Source organism: Spermophilus citellus, assembly GCF_964194105.1.
Source record: "Spermophilus citellus genome assembly, chromosome: 5".
Classification (NCBI taxonomy): domain Eukaryota; kingdom Metazoa; phylum Chordata; class Mammalia; order Rodentia; family Sciuridae; genus Spermophilus; species Spermophilus citellus.
In genome coordinates this window covers 138,146,395-138,162,247 of record NC_138186.1, presented here as the reverse complement: position 1 = coordinate 138,162,247, position 15,853 = coordinate 138,146,395, and the positions used below count along the sequence as shown (strand labels likewise).

At 35.4% G+C, this 15,853-nt stretch overlaps 1 protein-coding gene across 17 annotated transcripts in view; it reads left to right on the top strand.

Moving 5' to 3' along the window:
• EPB41L2 (erythrocyte membrane protein band 4.1 like 2) overlaps positions 1-15,853 on the top strand; it is a 208,748-nt gene that overhangs the window by 73,532 nt on the left and 119,363 nt on the right. The window contains exon 1 of one of the 17 annotated variants that reach the window (XM_081296275.1): positions 12,825-12,938. The exons of 14 other annotated variants lie outside the window; for them this stretch is intronic. The gene's annotated coding sequence lies outside the window, so the exon portion shown is untranslated. Of the gene's footprint in view, positions 1-12,824; positions 12,944-12,994; positions 13,131-15,853 lie in introns of those variants that run through there. 2 more of the 17 variants (XM_081296278.1, XM_081296264.1) reach the window with 2 other exon arrangements.

Here is a 15,853-nt window from a genome sequence, read left to right as displayed (position 1 = left end):
TTCAGTTTCTTTTGCTTCTTTGTTACTTGGTTATGTTTATTTCTATGTACTTTATTCTTATTGAAGCTAAGTGGAATTATTTTTTAAATATTGTTCAAGTTTGTAGAAATATGATTGATTTTGTACATTGACCTGTGTCCTGCAATTTTGTTGTGAATTTATTATCGTTTTTATTTTTTTTAGGGTTTTCTTTATATAAAATTATGTCATCTGCAAGTAGAGAGATTTCTTTCCTAATAGAAATTTTCGTTTTTTCAACTGGGAATTTAACCCAATGATGCTTAACCACTGAGCTCTTTGTGTATTTTTTATTTTAAGATAGTTTGAGATAGCATCTCACTAAGTTACTGAGGCTGTCCTTGAACTTGCAATCCTCCTTCCTCAGCCTCCCGAGCCTCTGTGATAATGGGCATGTGCCTCCAGCCCAGCATGCCTTTTTTTTTAAAAGGATACTTTTAAAATTTATTTTTCTTGCCTAATGCCTGGGTTTGAGCTGTCAGTACAATGTTGACTAGAAATGGTAAGAGAAAACATCCCATCTTGTTCCTGATGTTAGGAAGAAGGCTTCAGTCTTTCTCCATTAAGGATGATGTTAAAGGAATGAGCTTTTATAAATGCCCATTATCATATTGAGGAAGTTTGTTTCAATTCCTAGTTTGTTGAGTGTATTTATCATGAAAAGATGTTGGGTTTTTGTTAAAACAAAAACAAAAACTTTTATATCTGTTGAAATGGTTGTATGTGTGCATTTACAAATATGTAACAATGAATCCCACCATTACATATAATTATAACATGTTAATAAAAAATGAGCAATAAAGAAATCACAGGTGCTTTACTAATGCAATAATACATCACACTGTTAATTGATTAAAAAGAAATAATTATGTTTTATTCCTCCTTCAGTTCTGTTATGATTTATTTGTTAATTATCCTGTGTTGAACCACCTTTGTGTACCTGTCATAAGTCCTATTTGGTTGTAGTATATTTTTAATATCCTACTAGATTTGATTTGCCAATATTTTGTCAGAGATTTTTGCCTGTATATTTATGGGGATATTGGTCTGTGGTTTTCTTTATGATCTGTTTTGCTTTGCTTTGTTTTCTTTCTTTGAATGAATGAATGAATGAACTAGGAATTGTTTGGGGCTTGTTTTTGAGGTGATGAATATGGTTCAGAAGTTTGTGGTGTTGGTTGCACGATTCTGTGACTGTACTAAAAATCATAGAATGGTACCCTTAGAATGGGTGACTTGTATAATATCTCACTAAAGCTGCTACCTCAAAGGGAACGATCTTTAGGGATTGTTTCAAGTGTATCTTTTAGGGCATGTTTTTTATGCTGGGCATCAAAGCCCTCAGTAATCTTTCCAGCTGTAATTTTTTTTTTTTTAAAGAGAGAGAGTGAGAGAGAGAGAGAATTTCAATATTTATTTTTTAGTATTTGGCGGACACAACATCTTTGTATGTGGTGCTGAAGATCAAACCCGGGCCGCAGGCATGCCAGGCAAGCACGCTACTGCTTGAGCCATATCCCCAGCCCCCAGCTGTAATATTTTAACATTACCTCTGAGGAACTCGTGATCCTCCTGCCTCAGCCTCCCCAGTCACTGGGATTACAGTTATGCACCACTGGTCCTGGCTCTGATTTATCTTTGTATGCAACTCTCATCCAGTAGTCAGCTCACTGCTTTGTTTACCACTCCCCCAGATGTCCAGAACAACTCGTGCATCTTGTTTCTTCACTTTGCTCAAGGACTATTCCCACTGCTATTGAATGTCCTTGTCCTTCTTTCCCATCAATGGAATATTTTTTCAAAGTTCTATTCAGATTTCTTCTAGAAATCTCTTGTTCTCAACATCTAAGTCTGGTGATTATCAATTAAAAAAAAGGACTGTGTGAGTTTATTTAAGGAGACGGTAGATAGGATATTTGAAATCAGAACTGTTCTGGGAAGTCTGCTTATATATGTTTGTAATACCTGTACACATATATTCTTTCTTAAAATGCATTTATAGTTTACTCATAAATTTATAGAGATGGATTTGCATTTCGACTTCTCTAGTGTCCCTGTATAATTCTTAGTGCTTTGAAGGAAGGCCATTAATGTTAAGTGCCAGGTAAGTATCTGTTGATGTATTTGCATGTGTTTGGAAGGTAGAAGAAAGATCCACAGTTTTACATTATATTTTACAGTTTCCTTTATGCATTTATAAAAAATAATTTGGAGAAAATTTATTGTATTAGAATAGAAACACTTCAGTAAGATCCTTATGTGTGGGTAGGTGAGACCCTTTATATAAAGGCTACTTTTTGGAGTGCAATGAGGTATAACTGAGATTACATAAACATAAGAACATATCTAATGTAAAATAGAATTGGATTCAGGTCAGCTCTACATCATACATAGTTGTTAGGGAGGTGGAGCCAGGATCCAAATCCAGGTTTGTCTAACTCCAAGACTGATGATTAACCACTATACAATTTTGCGTTCCATACTTCATAAGGGAAGTTTTTCAGTTTCTCTGAGCCTTTTTTTTTTTTTTTTGGTACCAGGGGTTGAACTCATAACCACTGAGCCACATCTCCAGCCATTTTTAATATTTTGTTTAGGGACAGGGTCTTGCAGAGCTGCTTAGGGCCTCACTACATTGTTGCTTTGAACTTGGAATTCTCCTGCCTCAGCCTTCTGAGCTGCTGGGATTATAGGCATGTGCCACTGTGCCCAGCTTTAGCTTCATTTTATTCGAGTGTAAAATGAACTTGATAATATTCCCAGTGCAGAGATATTTTAAATTAGGATCTCATAAATTAGGATGTTTATAAAGCAGACAGCTTGCCCAGAAAGCAGGGTAGGTCTATTGCAATTAGTAAAATATTTTATTTACAGCAATATAATAGGACCAACAGAAAATATATTGAAAGCATATTTGAAACTTGGGCTGAGAAATTCCCTTATCTCTTAGTTTTATAATATTGCACATTTTATATTTTGGCACAAGTTTTGGTATTCTGTTTCTCTGGAATTTTAGATAATATTCCAATAAGTCATTTGTTGGTAATTACTTTATTTCCCTCTGTTGTCTTTTTTGTTGTTTTCAGAATAAATTATTGTCAAAGCAATATAGATTATCTTCTGTCATTAACTTCTGAAGCATTAGGCTACCCAACACTATTAACTTCAACTTAAGTTTTGAAGTTTATGGAAGGCTGATTTTTTTTTTTTTTTTGGTAAGGGGGGTTGTTACTTTAATTTTTGGTTTTCATTTTGGTTGCAGAAGATTTGTTTGTCGAAGAGTATTTGCTGGTATTGCTCTATAGATATGTAGTTAAAACTACAGTGAAAGTATCACAAGATAAAGCATTAATTTGTTTACCTGAATTGTTTTTCTTAGGTTGGAGTTACTCCAAATTGATTTCAAGTTGTCTTTGATTTTTAAATTAATCTCAAGTGTTTTTTTTAAGTGGGTATAAATATTCAGACATAAGTTTAAATTAAGCTCAAAATAAATCAATAATGTAAATATGAATACCAGTCATTAATTTTTTTATCACTATTTTTAGAAGTTTGAAAAAATATTTTGTTACTGTGGATCTAAATTTCCTGTTTATGGTTGAAATGGATTATAGTTTTAAAATGTATATTTCTATTTATTTTAGCATAGCTTTGGTTCACTTGGGCATTTTTCTTAAAACTATAAATAGATGCTTTAACAAGATTAGATTTTCTTTAAAAAATTAAAATGGACATACTGTCTATTTTAGCTTTTTATGAAATTTGGATCTCGAGAAAGTGGTTCCACTTTGTAGGGGAAAATAGCTGTGTGTCTGGCTTTTATGGACTCTCTTGCTAAAAGGAAGAACTGTGATTGAGTCAGTTACAACCTCAGAGGAAGATGTCTTGCAGCTGTGCTGTTTTGGTTTTGTTCCAGAGATAGTATTTGTGTGCACTGTCAGAATGTCTTAAAGGCCCACCCTGGAAAGGATTCAACTCTATAAAAGGAGTTTTGTTTTATAACCTTTCACATGTTCTTATGGGGCTCTAGTGGTGATGGTGGTCTTCATTGTCTTGTCTTTTAAACTGGGATTTTATTGAGACACAGGCTTCACAGTTTAAGAATAGGAATTACAGTTGTAGTTATTGTATCTCGTAAAATAAATTTAGTCAAGCCCTTGGCACACCCTATGATGAAAAAATGTCCCTCCTCAAACTGTATAATATCAGTGTGTTACTTTTCTGTCTTGATGCTGATAAGATTAGCACTCATTTGATAATATATTTTTTGGGTAACTTAAGAGATATTGATATACAAATCGAGTAACTACATTACAAGAAATCGAGTTAATATTATTAGAAAAAATAGTTAATATATTAGAAGATCAAAGATGATGCAGGAAATCCCAAAGATTGAAAAGTTTAAAACACCGATGACTCTACATGCTGAATATTACTCAACTTAACCTGTTTTGAGCCACATGTTTACGTAAATGCTGTGAGAATTATTTTTGATTGTGTTGACCATAGTTTCTCCAAAATTTTCCCTTTCTCCTCAGCGTCTCCACCCCGCCCCCTCCCTGCAATGCTTTAGAAGAAGTTATTCAAAACGGAGATCAGGGCTTCAGACCCACTCTTACTTTTCTAGCTTCCTTAAACCTCTTCCTCTCCCAGCTTCTGTACATTTGCCTTTACCCTTCCCTTTAGTCTCTGGGGTAGAGATGCCCCTCCTGCTGTCCAAGGTTATATTATCCTCTGTAGTTTGAACCTTTTCCTTCTTTGTTTCTTCCCCCCAAACCTGCACCAAACAAAACAATCCAAACCTCTTCTATATGTAAACATCTTCCCTCAACCCTACATTTTTGGGTAGTTATTACTTGCCCCTGTTCTGAAGAAAAGGCTAGATTTCAGAGGTAATTGTATACATGTTACTTCTTACTTTGGCCTCTTCGATTTTTTTTTTTTTTTTTTGTCTTTTGCAACTAGGCTTTTTCTCCCACTAGCAACTGAACTTGTCCTTTGAGGTTACCAGCAGTTTTATGACACCTTTTAACCCTTGTTAGTGTTAGTATCAGTTTGCCTATGTCCCTGTTGGCTACTTCTTCCAGTACTTTTTGGTTTGCTGTTTTTATGCTGATGTTTTTCCTTTATAGGTTCCTTGTTCCCTCTCTCTGGGGATTTATTATGAGCATTTTTCTTGTTTTTCGTGGTAGTTCCCCCGTCTATCTCTGATAACACTGATTGACCAAGTAGTTCTAGATCTTAGAATAGAAACCCAGCCTCTGTCATTCAGACACACATTTCCAGCCAGCCTTCTCATTTTCTGCCTGGTTGTCACATGGACATTGAGTCCAAATACATCAACGTGGAAGCATTTATTTCCTTTATTTTTGTTTCCTAGTCTTTTTGAAAGTCTCTCCCTAGGTTAATAACACTACTCTCTGACCTTTTTCTGACAGGAATTCAGAAACCTAGTTCTTTTTTTTTTAATTTTTTTTTAGTTATAGGTGGACACAATACCTTTATTTTATTTATTTATCTTTATGTGGTGCTGAGGATTGAACCCAGTGCCTCACTCATACCAGACAAGTGTTCTACCACTAAGCCACAACCCCAGCCCAGAAACCTAGTTCTTTATTACTCCAACAATCCACTTCAATATTAAGTCCTGTTCATTTTGCCCACTAAACATTTATGAACTCTGTTTACTTGCCTTTTTTCTTTCAACCCTGTCTGTCTCTTGTGTCACTGAAGCATCATCTTAACCAGTTTCCTTTCATTGTATCATTTTTTTCTCACATGGCTGAAATACAAAGTATTATTTCCCATTGCCTACAGGATAGAGTAAAAACATCTGAGTTAGCATACTGATCATGCATTGTTTGGCTCTTGCTTCCTTTTCCCATCTCCACTCCCACCCTGTGTTCCAGGCAGATGAGGTACTCCCCGTTCTCTCACCACATTTATTGTTGATGATCCTGGGCCCTTCCCTTTCTGTTCCCACGCCAAGGAGTATACTTACACTCACTTACAATCTTCCCAGTAAGTTCTTTCTTATCCTTCAAGGTCAACTCGTGTCACCCTGGGAAACCTTCTCTCATCAAGTCAATTACTGTTAGATCATTTATGCCTACATTATAGCTCTTACTCACTTTGTACTATAGTTATTTATTCAAATGGCCTTCTCACACACTTCTGGAGCCACATTTTATATAGGTTGGTGTTCTCAGCAGCTATCATCAAACAGCAGTTCCTTAGGGGATGAATAGATCTTAGCAGAACCCAAGTGCACAGAATTAAAATTAAGATCTCATAGACAGAGGTAGTGGTGAGTATGCTGGCCTGATGTTGGATATTTTTTGTTTCTTTTATGTGGATGAGGCTGTGGGCTAAGAAACTATTGGGACTTATTAAGATTTTCTTCTATAAGTCAAGTTTAGAGAGTGAAATTTTTGATGTGAAGCTATAGAACGAGTGAGCAGAGCTATGATTTGAAATTAGGAAGAACTAATAAAACAGAGTGTAGGATTAGAAGCACACTGGATTCTCAAGTGCCAGTCCATTGCAGATTGCATAGATAGGCAGAAGGCTGCCCGTGATGCAGCTGAAGTGAGGAGGGACTCTGGCAGCTTTGCACCTCCCCAGGTCCCTCTGCATTTGTAGTTGTTCACTGCCTATTACATACACTGTAGCATTTCCAGCTTGCCTTGGTAGTAGTAGTGTTCAACTTTATCCATGTTTTTGGATATGATTCTTGTGTTGACATGTTCAATGTTTATGTGTTTCTAGTGGGGCCCCTTGGAACAATGGTGGCTGTTTGAAAGGAAAGGAGAGGAAAGAAAGAAGGGAAATTATGGAAGGTGGGTTGGGGTGGGGAAATAGTTTTCCTTCCACAAATTGAGACAAAATAGATAAATCAGATTGATAGGAGATTACTGTATGTTAATGTTTGATATATAAAAAAGTAAGGTAAACATGATACAGTCAACCTTTGAAGGGGAAAAGTATAGATGCAATTTTTGACGACTGAAATTCTATGTTTAATAGTAACTTACATTCATTTACTATTTTACCAGTGGCTGTCAGTGATTTTTCTTGATCTCCACAGACTTAGCTAAATAGCAACATGCAAATGTTATCAAAGCTTTTTAAATAGAAGTTTAATGTTCTTTTAGTTTGGGAAGAAAGAGTAGATGATTTTTTTGTCTCTGTGTCTGTCCCCACTTTTTTGAAAAAAAAAATATATATATATATATAATTTTTTTTTTTTTTTTAAAGGCAGGTGTAGAATTTTTTTGGGTACAGAGGTTGAGATAGAGCTGGCAGGTATTTAGGTTGGCTGAATTTTTGGTCTCAGGCTCTTAAACAGCAATCCAGGCCCTTTATTGCTGTCTTTCTCCTTATCAGTGTGTCTTCCTTGTTTGTTCTCATCCAGGCAGGGCATTCTGCTATAGGGAAAAGAATTGGGAGTATTAGTCAAAATCTGACATCTAGCCTGGACACATCTGCCATTGATTTAAAATGTAATCTAGACAAGTAATCTTAACTTCTGGGCCTCAGATTCCCAATCTAGTAAAACAAGGTAATACTGAGGTCTCTCTGACTCTAAATTTTGATTCTGCAAAAATCCCATTTTGCTCTGTCATATGTAGGGTATTGTATGGGTGCTAGCAAAATCTTCGTGTTTTTCTTTGTACGTAGTGGACTTTGTGATAGGTGCTTCAATATTATTTCTTTAGTCCTAAGGAAACTACCTAGCAGTAACACCTGTCCATTCATAGTTCAAGAAGAATGAGTATAAACACGTAAGCTTAAAATGCCTTTCTTGACCTCCCAAGGGAGTTGACCACTTGTGCTTTGCCCTTCCTGTACACACACACCTCTCTCTCTCTCTCTCTCTCTCTCTCTCTTAAATATTTTCTTAGTTGGAGATGGACACAATATCTTTATTGTGAGCCCCAGCCCCTCTGTACTTCTCTTAAATCCTTTATCATGTGTGGTGTAATGATTTGTTTATGTGTCTGTCTTCCTGGCTGGATTGTGAATTCCTTTGACCGTATGGGGAAGAATTTTACCTAGGTTCCTGGGGTCTGGATCAGTGCTTGGTCCAAAATAGGAACTCAGCAAGTGTTTCTTATATGTGTTAAATAAAATTTAAAGGACATTATTGGTTTGAACTATTCTGCAACTAGGCTGTAGTAGAGCCGACCAAACAAGGTGTCATGCAATCTGCAATCAGACTGAACTCTGAAGTTTTCAAAACCAAAACCAAAATGCCACAAAACCCCAGGAGATTCACAGCAATCAATCAATTTCCCTGAACTGGTGTGTTAAAGGAGATATTTCTGTTTCAACACTAGGTTAACTGTATTGACCATCTGTTTTTTTTGTTCTGTCTCTGCTTTCCTTAGCCCTTTTCTTGAGTCTGTAGAGCCAACCCTTTCTGCTCAGATCATTGCATTACTCATTCTGTGGAATGGGATGTTGCCAATTCTGAAATTGAACCTTTCCTCCAAAAGCCAATTAAAATCTTAAAATTGAATTTATTGTTATTTTTTCTTTTGACAACCGTGAAATAGGATGAAAAACAAAGCATTTTAAAGTTCGTACCATATTACTATAATGGTTTGATTGTATAATTTAAAAAATAATATTTTTGACTTTTATAGTTAATTTAGACTTTTATAGTTAATTTGTACTAATACTTTTAGTTAATTTGTACTAATACTTTTAGTTAATTTGTACTAATACTTTTTAAATGTTTTTTAAATATTAATATTTTGATTAGAGGTTTTCAACTACTGCTCCTCATTTTTATACCTGCCTCCACTTTCTGTCCATAAACCCCTATAAAAATCCAGGGTCCTACAGTGTGTTTCTTTCCAGAGTCCCACAAATCTACAAGATTTTTGAATACTGCATTTTAACAGATGTAATTGTGTTTAATGTAATAGATAGAACATGTTAGTTTAACATTGCCAAGATGTCTGGTTGGGAAAAATTTTGCAAATGACTCATGGGAAAATTATTCTGAATTTAGAGCCTCAGAGAAGTTAAACTGTGGTGATATGTGTGTCGGGAGAGAACTTATGCACTATAGCCAAGGCACTAGTGGAAAACTGTGTGTGTGTGTGTGTGTGTGTGTGTGTGTGTGTTTGTGTGTGTTTGTGTTTTCTTGCTGACATCAGATGTATCAATAAGAACAATCCTATGCAGTGTGGTTTGTTAGAAAGTTTTACAGACCAGCTGAAGTTCATCTGTGTTGAGAAGTCATAAAACTTCTCCATGTTGTTCAGGAAGTATAGTCTTGCCTGATGATTGGTGGATGGCAAAATTGGATTCTGTGTAAAATTAGTAGAATCAAAAAGAGGTTTATTTTGGAGAATTATTTTGTGCTCAGAGTTGATGTTCATTAAGGTTTTGGAGGTGTGAGTTGACCCATCAATAGTTGGGTCCTCTACTACATTTTAATTCCTTATTCTGTGGTGTTTTTTTTTTTTTTTCTTGTCCTCATATAGTAGGAGGTTGGACAGTTTTCAAAATCAAGAAATTATGATCTTGGTTTAGGCTAAAATTCTTGTGAACAAACTCACATTCATAAGTTCCCTCATAACCAGTTTCCTTGAGTAGTTAAAAATTAGCATTCTGAGGATAAATCTTCACATTTCCAGGTTTATAATGGTACACTATCAAAACATGGCTTTAAGAAAATCTTCCCAAAACAGATGTAATAGATAAAAATTCATATTAACAAATTTTTATATTAAAAATTAATGTTAAAAATTTGTGGGTATTTTACTTTGTACATTATGTGTACCTCCATGCACTTAAAATCTTAACTGGAGAGGAATAGCTTGAATTTAAATCTAGTAGGAAGACTTGTGTTCCCCTAAAAGGAGCCATGTTTTGATATTATACCATTATAAAACTGGAAATGAGGTTTATTGTCAGAACACTATTTTTTTTTGTTCTGTTTAGGTATACATGACAGTAGAATATATTTTGACATATAAACATGGAGCATATCTTATTCTAATAGAGATTCCAGTTTTGTGGTTGTACTTGATGTGGAGATTCAACGTGGTGTATTCCTATATGAACATAGGAAAGTCATGTCAGAGTCATTCCACTCTTTCCTATTCCTCTCCCTGCTGCCTTCCCTTCATTCCCTTTGTCTGTTCTACTGAACTTCTATTCTTCCCCTTTCCCTCACTTTATTGTGTTTGGCACTCATATATCAGAGAACATTTGACCTTTGTTTTTTTTTTTTTTTTTCAGGGGGTTGGCTTATTTCGCTTAGCATGATAATTTTCAGATCCATCCATTTACCAGAAAATGTCATAAAAGTCATTCTTTTAAAAATTCTTTTTAGTTATACATGACAGTAGAATGTATTTTGACATATCATATACACATGGGAGTATAACTTCCCATTCTTGTGGTTGTATATGATGTGGAGTTACACTGGTAGTGTATGCACAGATGAACATAGGAAAGCTATGTCGGATTCATTCTACTGTTTTTCCCATTTGTATCTCCCGTCCCTCCCCCCTTCCCGTTCACACCCACCCACAATCTGGTGTGCCTCTACTCCTCTTTCCCTCCTACCTAATTGTGAGTTAGCATCCATGTATCAGAAAACATTTGGCCTTTGCCTTTTGGAGGGATTGGCTTATTTTACTAAGCATGATAGTCTCTAGTTCCGTCTATTTACTGGCAGATGTCATAATTTCATTTTTTAATGGCTGAATAATATTCCATTGTTGAGGAGCATCTGGGTTTATTCCATATCTTAGCTGTTGTGGATTGAGCTGCCATAAACATTGATGTGGCTGCGTCACTGTAGTATGCTGATTTTAGTTCCTTTGGATACATACTGAGGAATGGTATAACCAGGTCAAATGGTGGTTCCATTCCTAGTTTTTTTGAGGAATCTCCATACTGCTTTCCATAGTGTTTTTTTTTTTTTTGCAGTCTCACCAGCAATGTATGAGTCAACCTTTCCCCCCACATCCTCACCAACATTTATTGTTACTTGTGTTCTTGATTGTTGCCACAGAATGCTAATTTTTAAATATTCAAGGGAACTGATTGTAAAGGGTGGGTAAAAATTTTCCTTTATTAATCTATGACTTTCATATAGACTTCTTTCCTAAACCCAATTTAAATGACACTATATATAATTTGTATACTTCTGTGGAGTCCCTTTTTTGTCATTAGGGTCCCACTCACAAAACCTCATCGAAACTATCTTCCAAAGCCACAGTATCCACATACTATCATGTTTGGAGTTAGGTTCAACATGTGAATTTTAGGAGGGACACATTCAATCCATAAGGATAGGAGAGTAAAAGAAGAGGGCAGGAGCCCCAGAAGATAAGAAAGGGTGATCAGAGATGATATTCAGGTAACCAGAAGATATCCACGGTAGTCAGAGGTACCTGGGATGGAGTTGGAGGTCTACCAGTGCTCTAGATCGATAGTTCTCAGACTTCTGAATTCCAGAGCAATTTCAAAAACTGTTTGGAGGCAATATTTTCAGGAAGTCTACTGTAACAAATTTGCAGTTGTACTACCAACATTTATTAAAAAAAGTGGAAAGCACTTAATCTGAAGAAAGGATGATGCTTTGAATTGTATAAAATTGGCTCCACTAAAAAATTCATTAAATTGCCATTATGTGAATCAATTAAAACTTTGTGGTGGGTAGTGAAGTTTACTTCCATTATATAGGAGTGTTTAAAAGTTTTGTATTTGCTCATTTTGACAGATTAATCTTCTTGAAACTGCTACTGAAACTTAATTTCATTTAGATTTTTCCATACAGTAAAACTTATCCTATTTAAATATGTAAAGTGCTTTATTTGTTATTAAAAAAATCTTTTTAAAGACTTTGCTCTAAGTCAATATGAACATATAAAACTACTCCTTGTTTTAGGGACTGCTTGATAGGTGAGGATTTCTAGTAGGAGGGTAAGAATACACATATGAATCTGTAGTCTCAGTTCTGAATCATTAAAGTAAATATATACACTGGAAAAAAAAATCCCAGAATTTATATTGTGAAATGTAATAGGTTGGTACTATAGAGTTAAGGAAGATTAGTTATTTTTCAGATCACATTGATCTAGATTTTAGAATTGACATCGTTTCCTTTAATAACTTATGTTTACTTTGCTTCCATGTATATTTGTAATCATGTGATGGATGTAGGATTATCTTACTTTTTGTCACTTCTCAATTTAGAATTGACAGTGTAAAACAGGGATATATCAGCTTTATACCTTTATCATAGTATCCAATCTAGGTTAAAATGGCATCTATTTTTCTATATGCTGTGAATGAATAGAAAACTTAGATAAGTCAAAATAAACATATCATCTCTATATGTTGAAAACTAGGTTCTGTATTTGCATGGTTTTTCTGTATCTGAGAATGTATTACAGTTTGTAGAAGTTTATAAATAAAGGTGATTTGACTATATGATGAATATATATGCTTTTGGTGTCTGTAGGGTGGATTAAAATGATAAACATAAAAAAAGTTGAGGGGCAGAGACCCAAAGCAAAGCAAAAATAATTAACACAAAAACTGAGAAGAAAATTCTTGGTAACAATAGAATTATAAAAATTCTAATTATAGAATTATAGTTTTGTCATTAAAATCAGCTTTTTTAGTAGAAGGACTCTTCATTTAGTGGCTATAACAGGCAGCCAGGAAGCTGATTTTTTTCTTTGACCCATGTGAATTTTCTAGCTGAGGAATGAAACGACTTGGAACCAAGCTGAGCTTTTCCACTGAGCATGCCTTTCTCCAGCAGGGTCTGGCTTGGGTGGGGCCAGTTTTGCTCATTAAGCTTTTGGACACTGAATTTCCATCAGCTTTCCACAGTCTTCCAATGACAGGGAACGGCAGACCACGGGGGTTTGATGTGCTTAAAAGTTGCGTATGTATTTCAAGCGGGAGATTTTTGGAACAGATTCTGTGATAGCAGTTGGGTTTTGTGGTACATTCTTGTTTCTGCTTGGGAAGGAAGTTTGCTATTGAGAGCATGATAGAATATCCAGGGGACTGAAAATTTGGAAAATAACTAAAGTACAGAGTAGATGGAATCAGGGTACGACCAATGTTTGGTAAGAGAATATGTTCCATTTGAATCAAGGGCTATGGGGGAAAATAGTTTTTAGGGGCCAAAGTTTACTTTTAGACCACTTGTTTGCATTTTTTAGTTGTGTTGAATTTTGGCAAGTTTTCTTTCAGATAATATTCTTTCTTCAGAGATTTGAAATGTGAGAGTAGTGAAAGTTAGTTGTGTGTCTTGCTGTTTCATAATTATTTCAGTGTTGTGATGTGAAGAACTATGAAAGTTATCTAAAATGCCATGAAACCTGCTTAAAGTTAATAGTATGCAGTTATTTTAATATATTAAAGGACAAATGAATTTAATGAATTTATTCTGACCCTAATTGATGTGATTAAAAGAAGGTGAACTATACCTGAGATTTAAATTCACAATTTTTAGCATCTGAATATAGTTGCATTAACAGTTACCATGAACTGTATGCCTTTTTGATGTTGTCTTACTCTAAGTAATATTGTTTGAATAAGATAGGTATCAGCATCTTTTATTACTGAATATTTAATCTGTTGTCACATTGAAGAAATGTGAAAAACTCACCATGTTGCCCAGAATCTGACATCCAGACTTAGAAAAAAAAATCTTCCTCATGCTTTTTTTTTCTTTGTATAATCTTCCTAACAATCTTTCCTAAAAACAAAAGAATAACAACAACAAAAAAATCTTCCCCTAAAACCCCTTGTTTTGGTGCTGCTACTTCCTAACAAAATGAAAACCAGTACCATTTTACCAAGTGATCTCTTTAATTCCTTTTTATTGTTGCCATGGAAGAGAATGCCGCTGAAGTAATTGTGGTATATTTGGTGGGGGTGGAGCACACATGTGTGTACTTGAGGAAGTTTTCCATTTGTTATACCAATCAAATAATTGGCAACGTGGGTGTTGGGAATGAAAAAATGTCGAGATGATGCTGATGATCTGCTTGGCATCCCCTGCCCCCATCATTTTTGTAGTGTTCTGTATGGATGATATATTGATGACATAGAATTTAACATCAAGCAGGATCACAAAGCAAGTTAAGTTAGAAAGGTAAATTTTAAAATTTTGACATAGTTTTGGTTGAATTTTTGATACACTCTGAAGATTGAATGCCTGGCATTATTTTCCAGCGGCACCCTCTACCAAATCACTTGTGCAAATATTAAACTTCAAGACTTTTACCTCAGGATGCATTTATGTCAAGAATTTTACCTTAAGGGTGTGTTGTAGCTCCTTCCACCTAACAATAGTTATTTGAGGCTTCACTAAGTAAACCGTTGTGCTCAGAGTAGAAATACTTCCAAAACAAAAAAGTTTTGTGGCATTCCAAATGGCATGTCTAATTCCATTTTAGTTACAGTTTTTCCCTTCTGGAGAAAGTTGTTCCAATCATGGCAGGATTGGACCGTACATAATTCTAACATCCTTCTAGTTATGGACTTACTAGTGGACTAGAGTCAATGTTTGGCATTCACCTCAACTAGAAAGATCATTCAATTTATAGTTTTATTTTTTAGAGTACATACTCTACATTGACGTAACTCTTCAGTAGTGCTATCAATATTTAAAATGGAAGAAGAGCTGATGATCAAAATTTTATAACTGAATTATGTTTTTTTGACAAGGTTTAGGTATTTATTTCTGTCCAATGCAGCATTCCAAAGCTTATAGAGAAGAGGATTAGAAAGATGAGATCAGGGTAGGCTCCAGCTTGGTGGACTTGTCATCATGTGGGGGTTGATCGACTTTGACAAGCTTTGTCTTATGACCTATTAAAATGCAGCGTCTGCAGCTCTGCATTTATCCTGTGCAGTTAACCTTGGTGGATTTATCGTTAGCTTATTTGGGCAGAGCCTCCTGAACAACTACTGTTATTTGGTAGCTGCAGAATTTAGAGTTTATGTACACAGAGATGGTAGTAGGATGATTGTAAAGATTACCACTTTTTACTAACCGATTTTGAGTTTTATGATGGGTCTGGGTGGGGATCTTATGTATAATGTAGATGGGATGAGCTCAGAAAACCTAAACTCCCTAGTGTCTGTTATGATTAAGGGAGATATTCTGTGTCGGCACTGTACTGTTTGTTTGAGCTTGGTTATGCTGTCATTGGAAGAAATTGCTCATTAGTGTATTTTTCTTTTCTTTGGACCACCGGTGGTCCAAATAAAGGCTCCCTGAGTATTAGGAACATCACAAAAGTTATTTATTGAGAAGCCACTGCATGCATGACATTGCATGAGGAACATGAGGTTATTCATCTCACAAAAATTTTACCCTCTTCATGGGAATGTAGTAGCAGACGTGGGACAGGGAAGAGGTGTGGACAGGAAACATGATGACATGTTTGTGCTTGTTAGGCCAATTTATTCCTGCTTTTCCCTAGGAAGCTGCTGAAAGGGATTGGGGGGTATTTGTATGTGACGAGCTTATACATTTGTTTTGGACTTTTGATGTTGAGTCAATTTATAACTAGGATCATTTTATTTGGCATTTTATTCAAGTTTTTTGATTTCAATTAGAGAGCAAATATGTCTGTACTGAATACAGTTGAGAATGAGAATTGGTGCTCTTCAAAAAGCATGTTGCAAGGGGATAAAGGGGAAGGGAGGGAGCATGGGGGTAGAAAAGATGATGGAATGAGATGAGCATCATTACCCTAAGTACGTGTTATGAAGACACGAATGGTGTAACTACTTTGTGTACAACCAGAGACATGAAAAATTGTACTCTCCTTGT